Below are 21,282 nucleotides of genomic sequence, written 5' to 3'. Positions count from 1 at the left end.
TTATAGCATGACCCCGATCTTTTAGGATTTGCTTTTGTGGTGGTTCACTGCATCGCTGTAAGCCTGCTGTTACCCTGTCCTGGCAACAGACAAACAATCTTCCACAGACGCTGCAATCATGCTTCAGGATGCACTTCGGCTTGTCTTTCCTGTTGGGTAGGCAGGATCCCATCCAAAAGAGTTTAGAAACCTCACAATATGAAGAAGAAGAAAAGGATTATTTGGCTTCTCATTGATAACTGTGTTGCCCACAACAGACTTTTACCTACATTTAGATAATGTTCGAATTGAATTCCTCCCACCCAATTGCACAGCAGTGCTTCAGCCATTGGGTTTGGGCATCATTTACACCCTGAAAGTTTATTATTGCAAGGAAATGCTGTGAAAAATTCTCATCAGCATAACTTGTAGACAGGAGGAGATTAAAATTAACATGAAAGAAGCTATTGAAATGATTGCAAACGCTTGGACGCAAGTTAAAGAAAGTACTATAGTGACAAATACAGAATCACATTACTGCAAAATTTTCATCAGAACAAAATATTTTTTAGGTCCCTGGCAGTTTGTTGTAATGGAATTTTACCTGTATATGCTATATATAAAGTGTTGAGACCCAACCTACTGAAACAGGCAGGATCTGAAGGTTCAACTACAAGTTCGCAGGCTTACCACGTAATGTTTCACTCACCCAATGGTTGATGCGTAGCAACATTTAAAACTGGCTGCTGACCTGGCCGTGTGCTCATTTTCTGTCGCCTCTCCTCCAGAATGAATCTGCTTGATGATAAAGGCTATCTGTTCTTTCAATCTGAGGAAGAGAGCTAATGTACAACAACTGACAACATCACTGCTTGCTTGCTGGGTTTGTGTGTACTGAAGTGATGACAGCTCCCTTTAAACTAAATGATTGAGAATGTCGCTGTTCTCACAACAATAAAGCTGATTTTCTGGACTCACCTCATTCTCACTTGTGCAAGTCTGTGACCCATACATCACAAGTGGTACCAGAGCTGGGTCTTGCACAGAGGGATCCCTAACAGCCTCAGCACGAGGTGTCTGTAGGGGCATCATAGGGATGTGCCCGAGAAGATGGCTCCTTCAGATGACCCTGAGTGTTTTGAATGGACAGCCATGTTGATGCGCTGGGACAGGCAAAAAGAGGGCTGCCACCCTGACCCCTTTCTTGACCAGGGATGCCAAGTTGTGCAAAACTTCTCGAGAGACTTGACGATTATGATTTCATACTAGTATGAGCTCCCTAGCCAAGCGGTACAAGTTCCAACAGAAGCAGATCGACCCAAATCACCCTGTCTGGAGACATGTGCAGGACTTAATAGACCTTAGGCAAAACTGGTTGTGTGGGGACAACAGCATTATAGAAAACCTTGCTATTACCGCCATGTTGCCTGGTATAAGCAATGTAATGAGATGTTCTGAGGCGATGTCAAAATTATGTTGGATTTGACTTAAGGAAAGGAACTTTAAAGTTTGGAATGCCGTTTCAGACTTGGCCTTTCTTAGCTTTGAAGACTAATGCCCTATTCCTGCAAGTCTTGGCCGTTTGCAAATTGCCTCTTCCTTAGTAGAAAGGGAGGAGCTGACAAGAATTGGTCAGGAAGTTGGCTTGGAGATTGAACCTGATTTGTCCTGTGAGGATGGGGACGATCCCTCACCTGAGTTTCCAGGACAGTTGGTGGGCTCTTCACATCAGGTGCATGAACTTTCAGCCTCCTCAGATGGGGTAGCTGCTTTGCACTCTGGGGAATCATTAGCTACGGAAGAGGGGGCTGCTGAATTGGGCTCTGGGTAAGCATATGACTGACACACTCATTTGCAACAAGCCGACAACAGCTTAGATTTTGCACTTGAACACGCACATGTCGCAAATGATTTTTGCTATGAAGACTGGGAGGGGCCCTTGTGTCAAAACTCCCAATTTTTTAGTTAAAAATGGCTTCTTGTATCAGGTGATTTCCAATTGCATTGAGGCGGGCTGAGTGAACAGTTGGTGGTCCTAAGCGGTCGTAGAGACATGCTGTTTAAAATTGCTCATACACATCTTGGAGGAGTCATCTCGATGCTGAGAAGATGAAGGATCACATTTTAAAATGGTTTCATTGGCTGAATATGGGCAGAGATGGGGAGCAGTTTTGTGAGTTTTGCCCCGACTGTCAAGTTGTTTCCACTCTTAGACCCACTAGGGCTCCACGTTCAAGTTAAAGCTGTTGTATGAAACAATGTACTACTTTTACCTAAGTTTACAAAATGTCCTTAAGTGTTCAGAACCAGTGTCTCTACGACCAAACAGTGAACCTTGTGAGCTGGAATGTCAAAGGTAAAAAAAAAGTCTTTTCTCACCTAACAGATCTAAATGCCAAGATAGCATTTTTTACAGAAGACTTGCTTAATAATTAAGGAACAGTTTTGGTTGCAAAGAAATAAAATTGGGCAAATTTCACACCCTAGCTATACATAGAAAACTAGAGATGTGGGAAGTGTAATACACAAAACAATCACATTTGCAATATCTGATGTAATATCTGATCCTGAAAGCTGATATGTCAGGGTGATGGGTAATTTATTTCACTCTAAAGTCATTTTGATGAATGTCTGTGCACTTAATGTGGATGATGAGAGATTTTTTATTCCAAAATGTATTTGCATTTCTTTCTAATGTGAACACTCATAAAATTATAATGGATGGAGACTTTAATTGTGTTTTAAATCCAAACATGGATAGGTCTTCATCTACAGTGGCAATAACATCTTAACACCGAAAAAATAGTCAGTCAGTTTGTAATGGATCATAACTTAACAGAACCTTGGGGATTTTAAAATCCAAACTCAAGAGCATATTCCTTCTTATCATCAGTACAATACAATACAATACAGTTTATTTTTGTATAGCCCAAAATCACACAGGAAGTGCCACAATGGGCTTTAACAGGCCCTGCCTCTTGACAGCCCCCCAGCCTCGACTCTCTAAGAAGACAAAGAAAAACTCCCAAAAAAAAAACCTTGTAGGGAAAAATGGAAGAAACCTCAGGAAAGGCAGTTCAGAGAGAGACCCCTTTACAGGTAGGTTGGGCGTACAGTGGGTGTCAAAAAGAAGAGGTTCAATACAATACAATGCAATATACAGAACAGAACAAATCCTCAATAAAAAATTAAAGAAAATTTTTAGAAGTAAAAAAAAATAAAAATTTCAGTACATCACAGTTACTCAAGAACTGATCATTTCTTTACAAATGTAGATAATAACTTTTTCCCACTGTCAAATGTTGCAAGTATGACGCTGTTGTTATCTCTGACCACACCCGTCTGATCCATCCATCCATCCATCCATTTTCCAACCCACTGAATCCAAACACAGGGTCACGGGGGTCTGCTGGAGCCAATCCCAGCCAACACAGGGCATAAGACAGGGAACCAATCCTGGGCAGGGTGCCAACCCACCGCAGGACACACACAAACACACCCACACACCAAGCACACACTAGGGCCAATTTAGAATCGCCAATCCACCTAACCTGCATGTCTTTGGACTGTGGGAGGAAACCCACGCAGACACGGGGAGAACATGCAAACTCCACACAGGGAGGACCCGGGAAGCGAACCCAGACGGGTCTCCTAACTGCGAGGCAGCAGCGCTACCACTGCGCCACCGTGCAGCCCACACCCGTCTGATCATGAAGCCAAAATCACTATGTCCTACACACTCGTGTCAAAGCTGCCATCTTAACCTCCTGTCATTAGCTGATGAGAACTGTACAGAATTCATCTCCAAGCAAACTCCAAGCAAAGTGTTTTTAAGAAGCAAGATTACTTCAATAAATTAGAAAACCAAGAAGGCTTCAGAGTTAACCAATGAAGCTACCAGAACAGATCAAGAATATGTCAGGTGTCCAAATGAGGCACTTTATAGGTAAAGACCGGCTTTACAATCGGAATTTAACCTTCTGAGAACAAAAGAAATGGAACATCTCATCTTTAAACTGTGACATCATTACTATGAACACAGAGAGAAAGCTGACAACTCACTAAATCTACAAGCAGGAAGTCTGCAACACAATAACAGAAATTACCAACAAATATGGAGATAAAATCATTGACCATATAAATGTAAGCCACACATTTAGAGAGTACTAGAAGTCCTGATATTCTACCCAGTTTAAAGAAGATAAGACACACGTCTTCCTTTAAGGAGGCATCCTGGCCGGTAGATGTGCCGGACGTCCCTCACATCTTATTATCTTTGGATGCAGAAAAAGCATTTGACATCTTTGAATGGGACGACCTCTTCATCACATTGCCTAAATATAAGTGCATGGATCAAACTACTTTATATTACTCCACAAGACTCTGTTTGTATTAACATTATTTCAAACTCACTCCTTCAAACTGGATGCCATCTGTCACCATTGCACTATACGGTCACCATTGAGCCATTGGCTGTTCACTTTTGAAATGTATCAGAGATAAAGGGGATTATCAGTTAAGGCCTTGAACACACAATATCAGCATATGCAGATGGTATGGTCCTGTTTATATCTGACCCAGTGCATTCTGGGCCAGCAGTCCTAACAGCCCTTGCATTGTTTCACAAGATATCAGGACTCAGACTCGTGTGAATAAACTGTGCTTTGTCCAGTGAACTCTCCAGCACACAATACTAGACTGGCACCTTCCCATTTATTTTAGCAGATCAGTTTAAATATCTAGGGCTAAACATCACAAGTCAATATAAAGATCTTTATCAACAACATCTTGCTATTCAAACTGTGATGATCTGGACATCAACACAAACTGATGAATATACACAAGCCTGGTCTGCAATAGAAATCAAATCTTGCTGTACTTCTTTATATGCCCTGCTGTGTGGCCCAGTAAATACAAATTATCATCAATACAGTGATCCCTCGCTATATCGCGCTTCGCCTTTCGCGGCTTCACTCCATCGCGGATTTTATATGTAAGCATATTTAAATATATATCGCGGATTTTTTGCTGGTTTGCAGATTTCTGCGGACAATGGGTCTTTTAATTTCTGGTACATGTTTCCTCAGTTGGTTTGCCCAGTTGATTTCATACAAGGGACGCTATTGGCAGATGGCTGAGAAGCTACCCAACTTCCTTTTCTCTCTCTCTTGAGCTGACTCTCTCTGATCCTGACGTAGGGGGATTGAGCAGGGGGGCTGTTCGCACACCTAGACGATACGGACTCTCGTCTAAAAATGCTGAAAGATTATCTTCACGTTGCTATCTTTTGTGCAGCTGCTTCCTGAAACGACATGCTGCACGGTGCTTCGCATACTTAAAAGCTCGAAGGGCATGTATTGATTTTTGATTGAAAAACAAACTCTGTCTTTATCTCTCTCTCTCTCTTTCTCTGCTCCTGACGGAGGGGGTGTGAGCTGCCGCCTTCATCAGCTTTGTGCCGTGGTGCTTCGCATACTTAAAAGCCAAACAGCTCTATTGATTTGTTTGCTTTTCTCTATCTATGTGACATTATCTGCTCCTGACGCGCACTCCTTTGAAGAGAAGATATGTTTGCATTCTTTTAATTGTGAGATGGAACTGTCATCTCTGTCTTGTCATGGAGCACAGTTTAAACTTTTGAAAAAGAGACAAATGTTTGTTTGCAGTGTTTGAATAACGTTCCTGTCTCTCTACAACCTCCTGTGTTTCTGCGCAAATCTGTGACCCAAGCATGACAATATAAAAATAACCATATAAACATATGGTTTCTACTTCGCGGATTTTCTTATTTCGCGGGTGGCTCTGGAACGCAACCCCCACGATGGAGGAGGGATTACTGTATACTAATATTTCAACTGTCCGTCACTCACTTAGAATATTGAACCAATGTAGGAAGCAATTTAAGACAGAGAAGCTCTAATCTGTCACAGTTTTACATGATAATCATCTTTCTCTGCCCTCTCAATCCTACACAGTATTTAATGTTTGAACAACGTCCTGAATTTAAACACTTTGAGGACTGTATATTGATAATATCTTTGCATCTTATGAACAATTACATTTCAAATGTAACTTCCCAGCAACACAATTTTTCCACTACTTTCTTATCATTTTAACTTTGCTAACAGGAACCTGCCCAGTTTTCCTCAACTCCCAGCCATTTCTATTCCAGAGTCAATCCTGATCAGTCTAAAGACTCAGACAGCATCTCAATAAAATAGAAAAGCATCTTGACGTCTCTTCCTTTCACAGATCCTACGGTATGTTGGTGAAAGGATCATTCACTTACCATCTGTGAAAAGGAGTGGAAGGCAGCCAGCCACACACACAGAGACGTCACTCCAACTCCAAATGCACAAAACACTCAATCATTCCATTTCAAATCTTTTATCAAGCACATTTATCTCAATTCAAATTGTCCAAAATGGATCCAGGCCAAGACTCAACCTGTGAACATCGTACTTGAGCTCCAGCCTCACTGGGCCTCATGGTTTGGGCCTGCATGAAATTGACGTCATTCTGGACCAAAACCTTTGACTGCCTAGCAGACAGCCTCGGCGTCACAGTCACTCCTGACCTATTAACAGCTGTGCTTGGTGGGCTTCAGCAGGGTGGGCTTACAGTGGAGAAGGACACACCAACTGTAATGGCCTTCACTGCACTACTAGAATGAATGACGACTTATCCTGCTCAACTGACAGAATCCCACCCCCCACCTCTTTTAAGTCAGTGGGTAACTGATATCCTGGAATATTTGAAATTGGAGAAATCAAATTCCCACTGAGAGGATCCACTCAAAACTGAATTAAAATATGGCAGGATCTCATTAATGAGTCAAATCTTAGAATAGCCATTTATATTGGGCAGTAGGACATTCCTCTTTGTCTCTTTTTTATTTTCTTTTTTAAAGCTTTGCTCATCTTGTAGTCTCTCCTCTCTTTCTCTCAGTGGCGGTTGAATTTTGATTTGTTAAGTTTGACAGGATTGTATGGAATGTTGTTTTCTTCAAGTAATATCAATAAAATGAAATAAGAAGAAAGGAGAAAATAACAACAAGTGAGATGAATGAAAGTGGGCCAGCACTTGTGTGAGACAGTGACAAACTGACGGTCACACCAGGAGAGGACATGAAGTGTCAGAGATACTCATCAGTACCACCAAATCAATAAGAACAGAAACTCACCTGTAAAAACTGCTCACCACTCAGAGGTTCAGACGACTGCACGAGTACCTGCAGATGACAAGAGCAGAATGGGGACTGTGAAGATGGCATTTGGTGACATTCACTGGGCAGGCATTACTAGAACAGGGCAGTTCAAATATAACACATAACTGATGAGCATCTAAAACACTGAAGACCACTAAAGTACCAGTCAGTGCCCAGCATACCCACTGCTGTGTAACACACTGGGCTCACTGGTGTGTAAAGACTTGTGGAAGACTTAGCAGCTCTCACTTTATCTCTTGGCTGTTCCTCTTCACCACAGATGGTCTTCAGGTCCTGTTAGTCAGAGAAGTCAGGTGTGTGAAGTTCAGCTGAGGTGCCCACCAAGAATGAGCAGAACACTCTGTGCTGAGGTCCTTTAAAGGCTTTAGGCATCACATCTCTGAGGTTCTGTCCAAGCAGATCCTTTCACAGAGTTTTCCTCTTCAGATTCTTAATTTCTACATGAAGAAAAGAGGCGCAGGGTTACAGTGGTCAACATTGGGGGTCTTTTCAAAGGGTATGCCTGTTTGTTGATGTGGCCTGTTGGTCACTGTACATGTGTGTACATCAGGGGTGTCCAGGTCTTGCCCTACAGGTCTACCCTGGCTGCAGGATTTCATTCTAACCATTGTGGAAGAAAGCTCAGAGGAAGACAGGAATAGTTCAATCAATCATCTTTTTTTCAGTCACAGATGAGCACATGGATTCATGCGTTGGAAGGCAGAAGATCGCACATTCCCCTTTTCGGTCAGCTTTATATTTTTTTCCTCCCTCCCCCTTCCTCTTACTTATCAAAAAGCATAATATTGTTTACCTAAGCATTTCATTTTATTACACAAATGGGCCATCTGTTTCTGTTTTGTTTACGTGTCAGATGGACCCTAAAGAAGGAAAGGTCATCTTAAGTGGTGTTTCTGAGGCTAGGGATCTGCACTGCCAAATCAAAAAAAAAGCCGGGCAATGCTGAGCGCTTTCAGTAGTGAGAAAGGTGCTATATAAATGCCAAGAATTATTATTATTATTATTATCATTCCTGTATCTAAGAGACGTGTTCCTTATAGAGGAAATTGTCCTAGGTCAGCTTACTGCTCCCTGTCTTATGACAGTCGCTTGTATGAATAACCTGCTGTCATAGTAAAACAGCTTTGTCAGCTTTTAACCCTTAGTAGTTTGCAAGCAGTTCATTTTTCGTTCACATCTCCCCAGTTTTTTTTTCAAATGTCCATGGAAAAGTTAAGGCATTGGGTGTATCTATCTGACCTGTATACTCAACCCATTGATACCAGGTATTATCTCAAAGAATGTAAGGAGAGTACAGACCCGAAAGTGCCGAACTTACAGTACAAAAAAGAAAACAGTAAAGAAAGAAATACATGATGTAGAACAATCAAATAGTTTTCTCCAGTCCACTTTTTGCAATGGGAAATGTGTGTCCAAGAGAGAAGTCTTTCAACTTTCACGATATGTGGAGGTACTAAGCAGTACTTGCAATGGTCCTCTCCACCTAGGTTGATGTCAGTGTTTTCACCGTGTGTCTCTATTGAGGTCCCAAGTCCCAATTGGGATAGAAATGGACATTTCAGTTAACAAGGTAGTCCTCCATGTTTCCCTCACTTGTCTGTAAAGCACTACGCAGACCTGAAAGCAAAGACGCGAGATCATTGTCGACTGTGTGGAGAGTAACTTTACCTTGCGGAAGGCATATCGGCATGGGCGGCCAGTAAGAATGTTAAATGGAGAGAGCCCTATCTGGTGATGAGTCCTTCTCCACAGGCCAGTCAGGGCCAAAGGCAGCGCATCAAGATAGACCTGTTTGTTCACAGATTTTTGCCAATTTTATTTTTAAGGTGGAGTTTACACGCTCTACCATCCCTACACTCTGTGGGTGGTATTTGCAGTAGTGGCAGACATCAATCTGCAGCCACTGAGAAAGTTCTTGTAACAGAGTATTTACAAAGTGAGTTCCATTATCAGTTTGCAATTTCCTAGGCAAACCGCAACGTGGGATGATTTCTTTAACTTGCGCTTTGGCCACTGACTTGGCATCTTTGTGCCAACATGGGAAAGCTTCCACCCAGTGACAGGAAACGTTGATGATTACCAAACAGTATTTATAGTCATGAGACGGCATTAGTTCAATAAAATCCATCTGCAGATGTTCAAAGGGCCATCCAGCATTGGTGTTACAGCCAGACTTACCTGCAGGCCTTCTCTTACATTAAATCTTTGGCATAGTGCACGCCTTTTACAGAACTGATTAACAAAATTGAAAAATCCCGGGGTGTGCCAGGATTGTTGCACCTGTGCCAACATCGCGTCTCTGGAACCATAGTCCAGACCGTGCGCAGCCTTTGCAATACCTGGAAAGGAAGTTTTTGGGAGAAAAGAATTTTAGTTAATGGATTGATCCAAATTCCTTTCGGATCTTTTTCTTCACCCTCTTTCTGCCACGTCTTTATCTTCTTTTCCGTTGCTACAGTTTGAGATAAAACCACATCTTTGGGAGACTCTCGTTCCTCCTCCTGTTGTAGGGATAAAGAGGTTAGTGGTGAGGTACGATCCTGGGCAGCTTTCTTTGCCTGCGTCTGCTTGCGCATTTCCCTCACTCAATGGATTTGTATTCCCCATGTGAGTCTGACACTTCACCACCGCAAGTGCAACTTGCAGCTGTATGGTATCTAACAGGCATTGACTCAGTGCATGATGCGGAATCAGTTTTCCAGTTCTAGTTTTATATCCCCTTAGTTTCCACAATGAGCCATGATCTTGACACACCCTGAAAGCATACCTAGAATCGGTGTAAATAGTAAATTGTTTGTCTTTGAACAGTTGAGGGCATGCAATTCGGTAGATTTAACTTTAGTCTTCCTTCTTCTAGCAGCTGCATATCCTGGACAATTGCATGGCTAGTGGAGGGGCTTCAATTGTCCAATCTTAAGGAACACCCATCTACTAACACTTTTGCTCATTCTTCTAGCAGGGTCTCTTTTAAAACAGTACTAGCAGTTTGGTGACTGCTAGCATTTCTTGCTCACAGTTTTGCGGATTTCCGTTTTGATAATGAGTTGATTTTGCCTGCACTAATATGGAATGTACTGCATGTGGTACCTTAACAGTTAATGGACTCATGAGACAACATCTGAGCATGCTAATACGGCTGCTCTCAAATAGGCCTGGAGTGCAGCGGCCACTGGATCCAGTTTCTTAGAATAGCATGCAACTGGTCTTTGTCTGTCTCCATGTTGTTGAGATAGTACTGCAGTCATATGAAAAAGTTTGTGAACCCCTCTCAGCCTGCATAATAATTGACTCTCCTTTCCACAAAAAAGATAACAGTGGTATGTCTTTCATTTCCTAGGAACATCTGAGATCTGCAGTGTTTTCCGAACAAAGATTTTTAGTGAAGCAGTATTTAGTTGTATGAAATTAAATCAAATGTGAAAAACTGGATGTGCACAAATGTGGGTCCCCTTGTAATTTTGCTGATTTGAATGCCTGTCACTGCTCAACACTGATTACTTACACCACCAAATTGGTTGGATGAGCTCGTTAAACCTTGAACTTCATAGACAGGTGTGTCCCATCATGAGATATAAAGGTATTTAAGGTGGTCAATTGCAAGTTGTGCTTCCTTCCCTTTGACTCTCCTCTGAAGAGTGACAGCATGGGATCCTCAAAGCAACTCTCAAAAGATCTGAAAGATTGTTCAGACTCATGGTTTAGGGGAAGGCTACAAAAAGCTATCTCAGAGGTTTAACACTAGAATTACCAGAGTCTACGAAAAAACTCGTAGATCTGGCCCACCTTAAAACTGTTCTCACCTCTCTTTTGTCTTCTAAATGTGCAGATTAAGAGGAGCAGCGAGCAGCCTGCTATTCCATCCCCCACCGTTGCAGAACGTTCACTAAGTTTTCCCAGCTCATGTCTTGTTTGGTTATCTGGGAGTGACTGAACTGCTGGAGTTTTAGAATGGATATAATAGATCGCTATTTGGAATACATGCATTTCATGCGTGTTCCGTTTCTACAGTAATCTGTGTAAACACATTGCTAAAACAGAAACTTTTTCATATTTTAGTAATAAATGTTACAAAATGTAGGCATAAACTATAGAATCTGTGAAGCCTGAAGTCCAAACATCAAATAAACACTTTCACAAAAGGTTCACAGATGCTACAGTACCTTCCATAGCTTAATGCTACGGTTTGCTGACTTGGAGCACAGCTGCCCTACCGTACTACAGAGACCTGAGTTCGATTCCCAGCTTTGGAGAAAATGTTTTTTTTTTTCCTCAAACGGACATTAAATTTATAAATTGGTATGCACTGTAAATCGTTAAGTTTAAAATGTCAATCGCGGTTATTTCTGTTGATTAATTCATGCTTTTTTACTTAGAGTCAGAACAGAAGCTTGTTCAGCTTATTCAGCTTCTGATCTCACTCAAACAGCGCCAGTATAACTTCACACCCACTCTGACGCTGTTCGTTTTCACATAATATTGCATTACTTCGACGATGTTTTCTGATTGGTGCTATTCGCATCATAAAATGATTTCTTCAAAACGTCACATATATTTGTCTCTTTCTTTTTTAAAAATGTGCGTTGTAGCACTCAGCAACTGGCCACCTGCATGTTCTTGCGCACACTGAATAAGACAGCGCTATATGCAATCATCAGATTCAAATGTTAACAGTTATATAGCACAGAATGGAAATCAGCAGTGTAATGCCACGAAAAGTTCATGCAGACACTTCAGTTTGCAAGCATTGGTATGACAATGCAGCCACAAGTACACTGCACAGCTATAGCGCGTCTTTATGTGAAAACAGCAGTGTCAGATGGGGTAGGGAAGGATCCTGAACCTACCGAGAACCGACTGAGACAATGAAAAGTGAATTTAAAAAAAATAAACAAAGCTAACCTTTACAAATATCATAAATTACACCAGCTGTTACAGACTGAAATCAAATGTATCTTTTTATTCTAAAATAGTGAAAATAAGAACACTTCTCAAAAGGGAGTCATGTAGAATCAAACTCACGACCTTCTCATTCCCAGTCAGTGACTGATACTGTTGCGCCACAGAAGGAGCGATAGTTAATGTGTGTCAATGTCACACACTAAGACGGCTTTTTTTGGCGGTGGCTTTTTTTTTGTACCTTTTGTGAAAGTGTTTCTTTGATATTTGGACTTCAGGCTTCATACGTTATATAGTTTATGCCTACATGTTGTCATTTGCTACTAGAATATAAAAAACGTTTCTGTTTTAACAATGTGTTTACACAGATTACTGTAGAAATGCAACACATATGAAATGCGTGTGTTTCAAATAACAATCTATTATTTCCACTCTAAAACTCCACTTCACTCCCAGATCATCAATCAAGGCAAGAGCTGGGAAAAGCTTGTTTACGTTCTAAGTCGTTGGGGGGATGGAATAGCCGGCTGCTGGCAGCTTGTCTTTATCAGTACATTTAGATGACAAAAGACGCTGGCGGAGAGGTGAGAACGGTTTTAAGAAGCGATTTAATGTGGGCCGGATCTACGAGTTTTTTCGTAGGCTCTGGTAATTCTAGTGTTAAACCGTCAGTTTCAACTGTAAGGAATGGAATCAGGAAATGGAAGGCCACAGGCACAGTTGCTGTTAAACCCAGAAGGTCTGGTAGGCCAAGACAAATACAGGAGCGGCATATGTGTAGGATTGTAAGAATGGTGACAGACAACCCACAGATCACCTCCAAAGACCTGCAAGAACATCTTGCTGCAGATGGTGTATCTCTACATCGTTCTACAATTCAGCACAATTTGCACAAAGAACATCTGTACGGCAGGGTGATAAGAAAGAAGCCCTTTCTGCACTCGCGCCACAAACAGAGTCGCTTGTTGTATGCCAATGCTCATTTAGACAAGCCAGATTCATTCTGGAACAAAGTGCTTTGGACTGATTAGTCAAAAATTGAGTTATTTGGTCAGAACAAAAAGCACTTTGCATGGCGGAAAAACAACACCGCATTCCAAGAAAAACACTTGCTACCTCCTATCAAATTTGGTGGAGGTTCCATCATGCTGTGGGGCTGTGTGGCTAGTTCAGGGACTGGGGCCTTTGTTAAAGACGAGGGTCAGATGAATTCAACCCAATATCAACAAATTCTTCAGGATAATGTTCAAGCATCAGTCACAAAGTTGAAGTTACGCAGGTATTGGATATTCCAACAAGACAATGACCCAAACCACAGTTCGAAATCTACAAAGGCATTCATGCAGAAGGAGAAGTACAATGTTCTGGAATGGCCGTCACAGTCCCCTGACTTGAATATCATTGAAAATCTATGGGATGAGTTGAAGCAGGCTGTCCATCAAATTTAACTGAACTGGAGAGATTTTGTACGAAGAATGGTCAACAATACTTCCATCCAGAATCCAGACACTCATCAAAGGCTATAGGAGGACAGCGTCTAGAGGTTCAAAGGAGCAAAAGGAGGCTCAACTAAGTATTGATGTCATATCTCTTGTCACACGCATGGGGAGCCGCGTAAGGACCCGAGCGGTAGTGCGAAAATTCCGACCAAAGGGAAAAAGCGGGGTACTAACCTGTCTCTCTTTATTTTCTACAGAAAGAAAGAAGCAACACCGCCATGAAAAGCTCCAGATTCCCTAACCATGTATTGCCACTTCCGTGTTCATTCCCTTCCTTCCGTCTACCTCTGATAACGTCATGGCTCCCATCCACCACCTCAGTTCCTTCCCAGCATTCCTCTGTTTCAATTCCGGTCCCACTCCATAAATGTTCCCCACTCCACCATCTTGATTGTCTGATATATTGAATGAATATTTCCTACCTGTTTATTTTTCAAAACTGTACAGTATACGGGGCCGGACATACCCCAAACCTTTATGCTGTGTTTTGATTTATTTTACACTCTGTTGGGGTGCCCACATTTATGTACCTGTCTAATTTTGTTATGGTGCATATTGCATATTTTCTGTTAATCCAATAAACTTAATGTCACTGCTGAAATACTACTCTTTCCATAAGGCATGTCAGATATTAAAAGGAAGTTGATACTTTGAAAGCTCAGCCAATGAGAAACAAAAATCCAAAGAATTAAGAAGGGTTCCCAAACGTTTTCATATGACTGTATATCCCCCCTTTCTCCTCCACAAACAGAGTGAAAGGATGAGAATAGTCTGGAAGTTGCAGGCACAGACATCAAAATTAGGTTTATATCAGTAAGAGCCTCTCAGCCTGCTCCATCCATGATATTTTATCGGTCAAGGCCAAAGTAGGAGAGGTCACTAAATCTTGTGTGGCTGTGCTCTTTCAGCAAAATCTTGAACCCATTGCCGGCAGCATCCTAACATTCCAAGGACAGACATAAATTGCCGCCTTGTAGTAGGACAAGGTAAATTTTAGTCGCCTCAATCCTATTATTAGACAGTGCACGTTCCCCAGCAGTCAAATCATGACCCTGGTATTTCACTTTTCAGCTGTATAGCGCCCAGACTCTGGAATGACCTACCAAAATCAATAAGGTCAGCTGACTCCGTGAATTCTTTTAAAAAACAACTCAACACTCATCTGTTCATTAAGGCTTTTACCTCTACTTGACTTTATTACCCTTCTCTCAGTTTACCTCCATGTCAAAATGCTCATGTAACCTGCGTGTGTGTGCGAGACCATCAATTATGGTGTCTGTTAGGCTTTTCTATGAATTTACTTTTTTCTATGAATCTTACTCTTCTTTATTTATTTATCTGTTTTGTACAATGCTATATATTGTATACCCTACCGTTCTTTCTTAAACTCTGTGAAGTGCCTTTGTCAGAGGGGGACATTTTTTTGTGCACTGGGTGGTTCCATTAGGCACCCATTGTTGGGACTGGGGGGTGAGAAGTTAAAAGGCTGTCTGCAGGATGGAGGTATTTGCTGTATTGCAAAGGAATCACTTTGGATGTTTGAGATTACAAACAATACCAAGTTGTGATAACAGAACTGCTCCTTCCTTGGAGGATGTCTGTATTTACCTGAAATTAACATGTTTGACAATATTGGTTTCTAATCAGCAAGTCTGTACTCATTAATGGTTGGTAACAATACATTTTGTTAACTTGTGTTTTCATTAATTGTTAAACCCAGGAAATTTAGATGTGCCATTGTTTAAACCAATTGCCCAGGACTGACAACAGCAGGGACTGAAGAAGATTTAAACTCCTGGGCAGCAGAAGGCAGAGGGACAGTCCACAGAAAACGCTGCCAAGACACTTGGACAGAGCACAGGGGCTCGCAGGCAGACAAGGGTACCTGGCTGGCACGACGTGAGGTACAAGGACGGCAACACTTCCAGGGAGGAAGAGACAGCTCCACAAGGAGATGCCAGTTGTGGGTCCAGCGAGAGAGGGAAGCCGCATGAAAGGACCAAGCAAAGCTGGCAGACGAGAAATGAGGCGTGCCTAGGTCTCAGCAACACAAGGAGCCCAGAGTGGAAAAAAAGGAACGATGAAGAGACGCTGACAGGGATTCAACAATTTGACACAACTTCTGTAGGGGAACGAGTGTCCAGTGAACAGAGTGCATCCGTGGACAGTTGAACAATGAAGTGTTGGGGTAACACAGTGAGCAACTTGGACTCTGCACCACTAAAGGTTGTATCCTCCGATTCTTGTTTTTAATGGACTTTTACAGTGTGGACTGTGTATTTTCCTTTTAAAAAAAGGAAATTAATTCCTGATATGTTTAGTTTTTGTTATGTTTGTTTATCTTTTTAATGTACCTTATATTGTCTTGTGTAATAGAACTTACTGTTGCTTTTTTCTGAAATTACTGTTGTGTCTTCTGTTGTGTGTTTACTCACCGCCCTATTTAAAGAAACCTGTGTGCTATTACTGGTAAATTTCAGGAGTTCCCAGTCTCTTAATAAAACTGGGTGGCGTAGTCGGATATTTTAATGGTGTCTAAGTTAGATTACCTGTAAGTGTGACCAGACACCTGTTACAGCCTTGAGCATGGGAAAGGTGCTATATAAATAAAATGTATTATTATTATTATTATTATTATTATTATTATTATTATTATTATTTTCTTTAACTCAGTTACAACTTTTTCCAGGACAGCTTGTGCCCGTTTTTCGCCAAGAACAACAATGGCATTGTGTCTTCTTTACACTGTTCCTGAGTCGTAGAGCATAACAACAAATCATCTACATACTGCACTAGGACACTACCCCCGTTTGGCCAATAACCTTCCAAATTTTTTGCTAATGCTTGTCCATACACACACGGAGCCTCTGTATATCCCTGCGGCATCACAGTCCAGGTCCAGCACTTCCCTTTAAAAGAGAACTGGGATTCAGGGTGAACAGGAATCGAAAAAAAAACATTTTCAAGATCAATAACAGAAAACCACATAGCAGTGGATGGGACTTGTGGAGGATGGCCAGGGTTCATGCCCGGCCAGGATGTCCCTTCTACTTGTATTCCAGGGGAGCAGCCATGGACTCCTCAATACCTCCCCCAGGACGCTTGGTGGCAGCCTCCCTGGTTGGTGCCTCAGCTTCCCACAGGGTTTCATGGGAGATGGAGTTCTTCCCAACCCTGTGGGGACCTGGGATGGCCAACAGGGGGCGAGACATAGATGGTTAAGCCCAGCTGGTCTAATCATGGGCCCACATGGGAATGCAATTGGGAACAGGTGAGCAAGCAACAGGAGCACTCGCAGGAGGGCCATAAATGAAGCCAGCAACCACCACTCAGGGCCAGAATCGGGAGGAAGAGGACGAGGTGCCTGAGAGGAGTGGTGTTGCCAAAGGAAGGAATGCTGTCTTGTGAAAGAGGTACTTTGGGACTGTGTTATACCTGTGGGGTTCATGGGGAAGACGTGCCCCACAGGAGAAGAAAAAGATTTGTATTGTGTTAAGTGCTTGTGGGATTGTGTTAGGCCTGTGGGACACGGGGAAGACGTACCTCACGGCTGAAAAAAAATAAAAGTTGTGTTCAATTTATACATGTCTCAGTGTGAGTCTGTGCCGGGTCGGACGCTTATATAGCGCCTTTATTCACAGACTGTAGAGAGAATAGTAGAAGGGTGTATAGCAGCATTGACTCCACAGAGGTCCTGAACGAACTGCCACGAGTCATCTGCTTATCTAACTGGAAGAATAGGAGAGTTCACAGGAGAGTATTGGATCAGAATAATATCACCCCACTGAACTAAATCAGCATGAACAATGGTAATACTGTCCTCGGCCTCAGGCAAAAAGGATATTGTGTACGATGTGAACGAAGGATGACTTTGGGAAAATGGCCAAAGGTTCAGTATGAGCTATACGGCCAAAATCATTTTTAACCTTGTGCCCAGAGAGATGAGGTGAATCTATCAGAGAGATTTGAAGGGAAAACAGCATGGGGGTAGGTTTAGGGGTGGAAGATGAATGACAGAGCAATCGAGTGCAACCCGTCCTACTGCAGTTTTCTTGACACATCCATTTGGGGTGGACAAAATTTTAGGTCCCACCTACTCCTAATCCTCCTCCCTTTCCTGACATGCTAATACCCATGTTCCAACATCACGCCACTGAAAGCAAGCGGATTTAGCAATAGAGACATGTGGGATGGAACCACTCCAGAAGAAAGGCAGTTGTTGTGACGAAAGGGAAACTGCTGCTCCAGCAAATTATAAGAGTTTGTTAGGCAAATAATCTCTTTGTTAATGGCGCTGGCTAGAAAGTCCAAGAGCCAGACTTCGTCAACATGCAGTCCAAAAAATTGTGCAGTACAGTGAAATGATTTTAAACAATGTAATCCAGAAGGAACCCAGGACAGCAAAGATCTTGTTGTTTTGAGCAAAACATGAACAACCCGGAAGTATAGGAGCAGGTAATGGTGGTGGTCAGTGCAAGGGCAGTGTGATGTTCTGATGTGACCTCCACTCCCGTATTCGTAACTGAGATGCAAAGGCACAAGCGGGCCATCAAGTCTCATCCTAACAAGTTCACTGGGTATAGAGGGCTGAGTAAAAGTCAATGGTTTAACGAAACACTTGTAAACATGGCTTGAACGGGAACAGGTGAAGAGAGAGATGGAATGTATGGCTGGCCTGTGGCAGTTAAGACAGTAACAGTGTCCTTTGTGATGGGGATCCCCGGCACCTGAGAAGGGTGTATGGTGGATCAGGTGGCCCCAGTATCCACCAGAAAAGGAATGCTTTGTCCAGCCACAAAGGGAGTAATCATGGGGTCAGTTTCAGGGTGCCGATTAAGTAGGACAAATTGACCCGGAGACTTTCCCTCCATCCCCACAAATTCCTAGGCCTGCCAGTCGCTATGATGGGCAGGAATAGAAGTCCATGAGTAAGATTGACCCTGATCATCATCGGGCAGAGGTGGTGGTGGCTACTGGCCCTGACGCAGAGGACAGTCATGGTGAAAATGTCCAGGTTGGCCGCAGTTATAACAGACATAAGACAACAGGCTTTGTCCGGTTCCCCGAGATTGAAATGCCTCCTTGGCCACCGCGTCCACACCCTCTGCCTCTGGGTGCTGTGTTCCCAGAGTAAAAGTGGACCTGTGCCCCCAACAACTTTTGGTGTTTCTGTCAGCATGCTCAGCATGGCGTTTAACCTCAGCAAAATCTACTCCTTCCCAGCCCAGACAGGTAGAACGTTCACTTTTGTGCAAATCAGGTTTCAGTCCTTTTACATATAGCGGACCTTTACTTTGTCACTTTGATTCCCCTCTGGCAACCCTGAGTGATTTTCCATCAGGTCTCGGAGGCGATTTCCCATTCTGATACTGACTCACCTTCCTTTTGCTTGGCATGTATCAACCAGAACCAGTTAGTGCTTTTCTTATATTTTTCACTTATTTGTCCCTGTAACTGTGTCCACTGAGTATTAAACTGGTCACCTTCATTCCCCTACCGACCTAGGGTTTCATTTGATTGCCCCCTAACATCATTCCAGCCTGGTCCCAACTTTCTGCTAAGGACCTGAGTCCATTCTGCAGCATTTGGTTTATACATATCATCTAATTCACAGATGTCGAACTCCAGTCCTAGAGGGACGCAGTGGCTGCAGGTTTTCATTCTATCCTTCTTCTTCATTTGTGATATGTTTTTGCTGCTGATTAACTTCTTTTGCCTTAGTTTTAATTAACTTGACTCAGACCCCTTAGTTGTCTCTCTTTCCTTAATTAGCAGCCAAACAATAATGAGACACAAAACAAGTCGCCACATGACCAGCTCACCTGTGTGCCCATCACACAATATCTGAAAATAATGAAAGGTGAATGTCTCAGTAAGGTTGATCTCTCAGGTCACCAAAACATTTTGACGGTGTTCTTAGAAAAAACAGAAAATCAACAGTTTTAGAAATGTCTGCCGTGGCAGAATGAGAGCAGCAACAAGCTGTGGATTTAAATAACAAGTTTAATTAACTGCAAGAATCAGACTTTCATTAAGAGGCTGGTTGGAGTGAAAATTGGTTGGAGTTTGAAATTCCAATTTAGCTGGTCATCTTTTGGCTTGTTTCACATCTCATTTCTGTTTGGCTCTCATTTAATGAAGAAAGGAATAAATTCAGAGGACTGAACCCTTATAAACAGGGCTATTAAAATGAAGGGAAAATGAGTTAATTAGCAGCGAAAACTGGTCAGTGATTAGGAAAAGGGTTAGAATGAAAACCTGCAGCCACTGTGGCCCTCCAGGCCTGGAGTTTGACCCCACCGATAATTGTTTCAACACCGTCACAAACTTCTGTCCCCCTACTTCTTTTGGGTTCAGTAATTCCTGCACCACTTCTCTTAAATCTTGTAAGTCCCAATTCCCATGTACCAACATAGTGGGATGATTCTGGTCACTAACCAGCTGATGTGGGTTAATCCTTGCATTGGACACTTCTATTAGTGGTGCTTGAAACAATGCACTCTTTCCTGGCCAAGAAGAAAAAAGTGTGAATGAGGACTTGAAACTCTTTGAGTATTTTTGTTTGGCAGCAACAGACGAACGAGTCACATGATGTCGCTGTTGTTCTACTTCACTTCCCTTATCCTCCTCATCTTTAATGTCTTTTTCCTCCTCATCATCAATGTGTCCTCCATCACCCCCTTAAGGTGGTGGTGATGGACTATTGCCCTCATAGGGAAAGGGAATGCATTCTGTGGCTAAATCAGGGTACAGTCTATTCTTCTTTTTATTTATATTAGTTTTATGTACTTGTTCTTCCTTCTTTCGTCTGCAATTTTGGGATGGTTCTTGCATTACCAAGAACAGCTTTTCTTTTTCTGCCATTATTTTCGTTTGGTACCTCATTGTGTTTCTGCATTGCTTCCAGGGCTCTATCTTTAATTATTAATTCCCATCTATCAATGTCTGAGAGGCGGACGGACTTAGATGCTGCCTTCCGCTGAGCGAAGTACTGTGTGTAGCAGGAAGAAAGAGAAAGCATGGTTGTTTCCACTGTCTGTTTAAGTATTTGCACTTCACAAAGTTAGAGAGTTCCTTAGAAATGTGTGCATCAAACGAAGCAATGTAAGTTTTGTTCATTTGTTTTTTGCTTGTATTATAATAGTTACACTTGTAATTTCTTTAACGCTAAAATGTTTCTTAATAGTGCCTTTAGTTACACCTAGTGGCCAACTTCAGTTTTGCAACTTTAAGATTAATATTTGTGTAAGATTTGCAACGTGATTTTCATTTATGTGTAATTTGAGCTCTAAGAATAGATCTACTTTATTTTGCATTGTAGACCACACACCCACACTAGTAGTAAAGGAGCGTCACTTTTATCCATCATACATTTTTGACAGGTGTTTGTCCCGCCCCCCTTGGCATTTCCGGTACCCACCGTATGCCACCTGTGTTAATTTGGGTATTTCCCTGCACTCTGATCTCTGCCTGTTTGACCGCCATCAGCCCTTTTGTCAGTCGTGCGTATGGAAAATGGTTGGCTGCTCTTAGCCTTGATCCTAAAAACTGGGTCTGTTCATCTTTGTGATCCGAACCGGTCCTTCGGGGCCCCCTGTAAGGCGTCAAAAGGTAAGTCAGTGATTTTGGGCGGAGCAGGCATCCTGCTCGTGGCTGCGCACAGCGCCGGGGTGTATACAG

The 21,282-nt window shown here is 42.4% G+C and overlaps 2 protein-coding genes and 1 long non-coding RNA gene across 36 annotated transcripts in view; 1 reads left to right on the top strand and 2 right to left on the bottom strand.

Moving 5' to 3' along the window:
- LOC127527404 (uncharacterized) overlaps window positions 1-7,528 on the bottom strand; it is a 47,793-nt gene extending 40,265 nt beyond the window's left edge. For both annotated transcript variants that reach the window (XR_007934725.1, XR_007934726.1), the window contains exons 1-2: window positions 7,436-7,528; window positions 7,163-7,210 (exon numbers count right to left, since the gene is read on the bottom strand). This is a non-coding gene — a long non-coding RNA (uncharacterized LOC127527404). The remainder of the gene's footprint in view (window positions 1-7,162; window positions 7,211-7,435) is intronic.
- The window catches only part of LOC114641392 (C-type lectin domain family 5 member A-like), a 1,576,682-nt gene that overhangs the window by 1,015,628 nt on the left and 539,772 nt on the right, over window positions 1-21,282 (bottom strand). The gene's annotated exons all lie outside the window — the stretch shown is intronic.
- Window positions 1-21,282, top strand: part of LOC127527375 (CD209 antigen-like protein E) — a 381,022-nt gene that overhangs the window by 239,064 nt on the left and 120,676 nt on the right. The window lies entirely within an intron of this gene.

The sequence above is a fragment of the Erpetoichthys calabaricus genome, chromosome 4 (assembly GCF_900747795.2).
Source record: "Erpetoichthys calabaricus chromosome 4, fErpCal1.3, whole genome shotgun sequence".
Taxonomy (NCBI): domain Eukaryota; kingdom Metazoa; phylum Chordata; class Cladistia; order Polypteriformes; family Polypteridae; genus Erpetoichthys; species Erpetoichthys calabaricus.
Note: the sequence above shows the minus strand (reverse complement) of the source record. Positions and strands in the feature narration are given on the sequence as shown.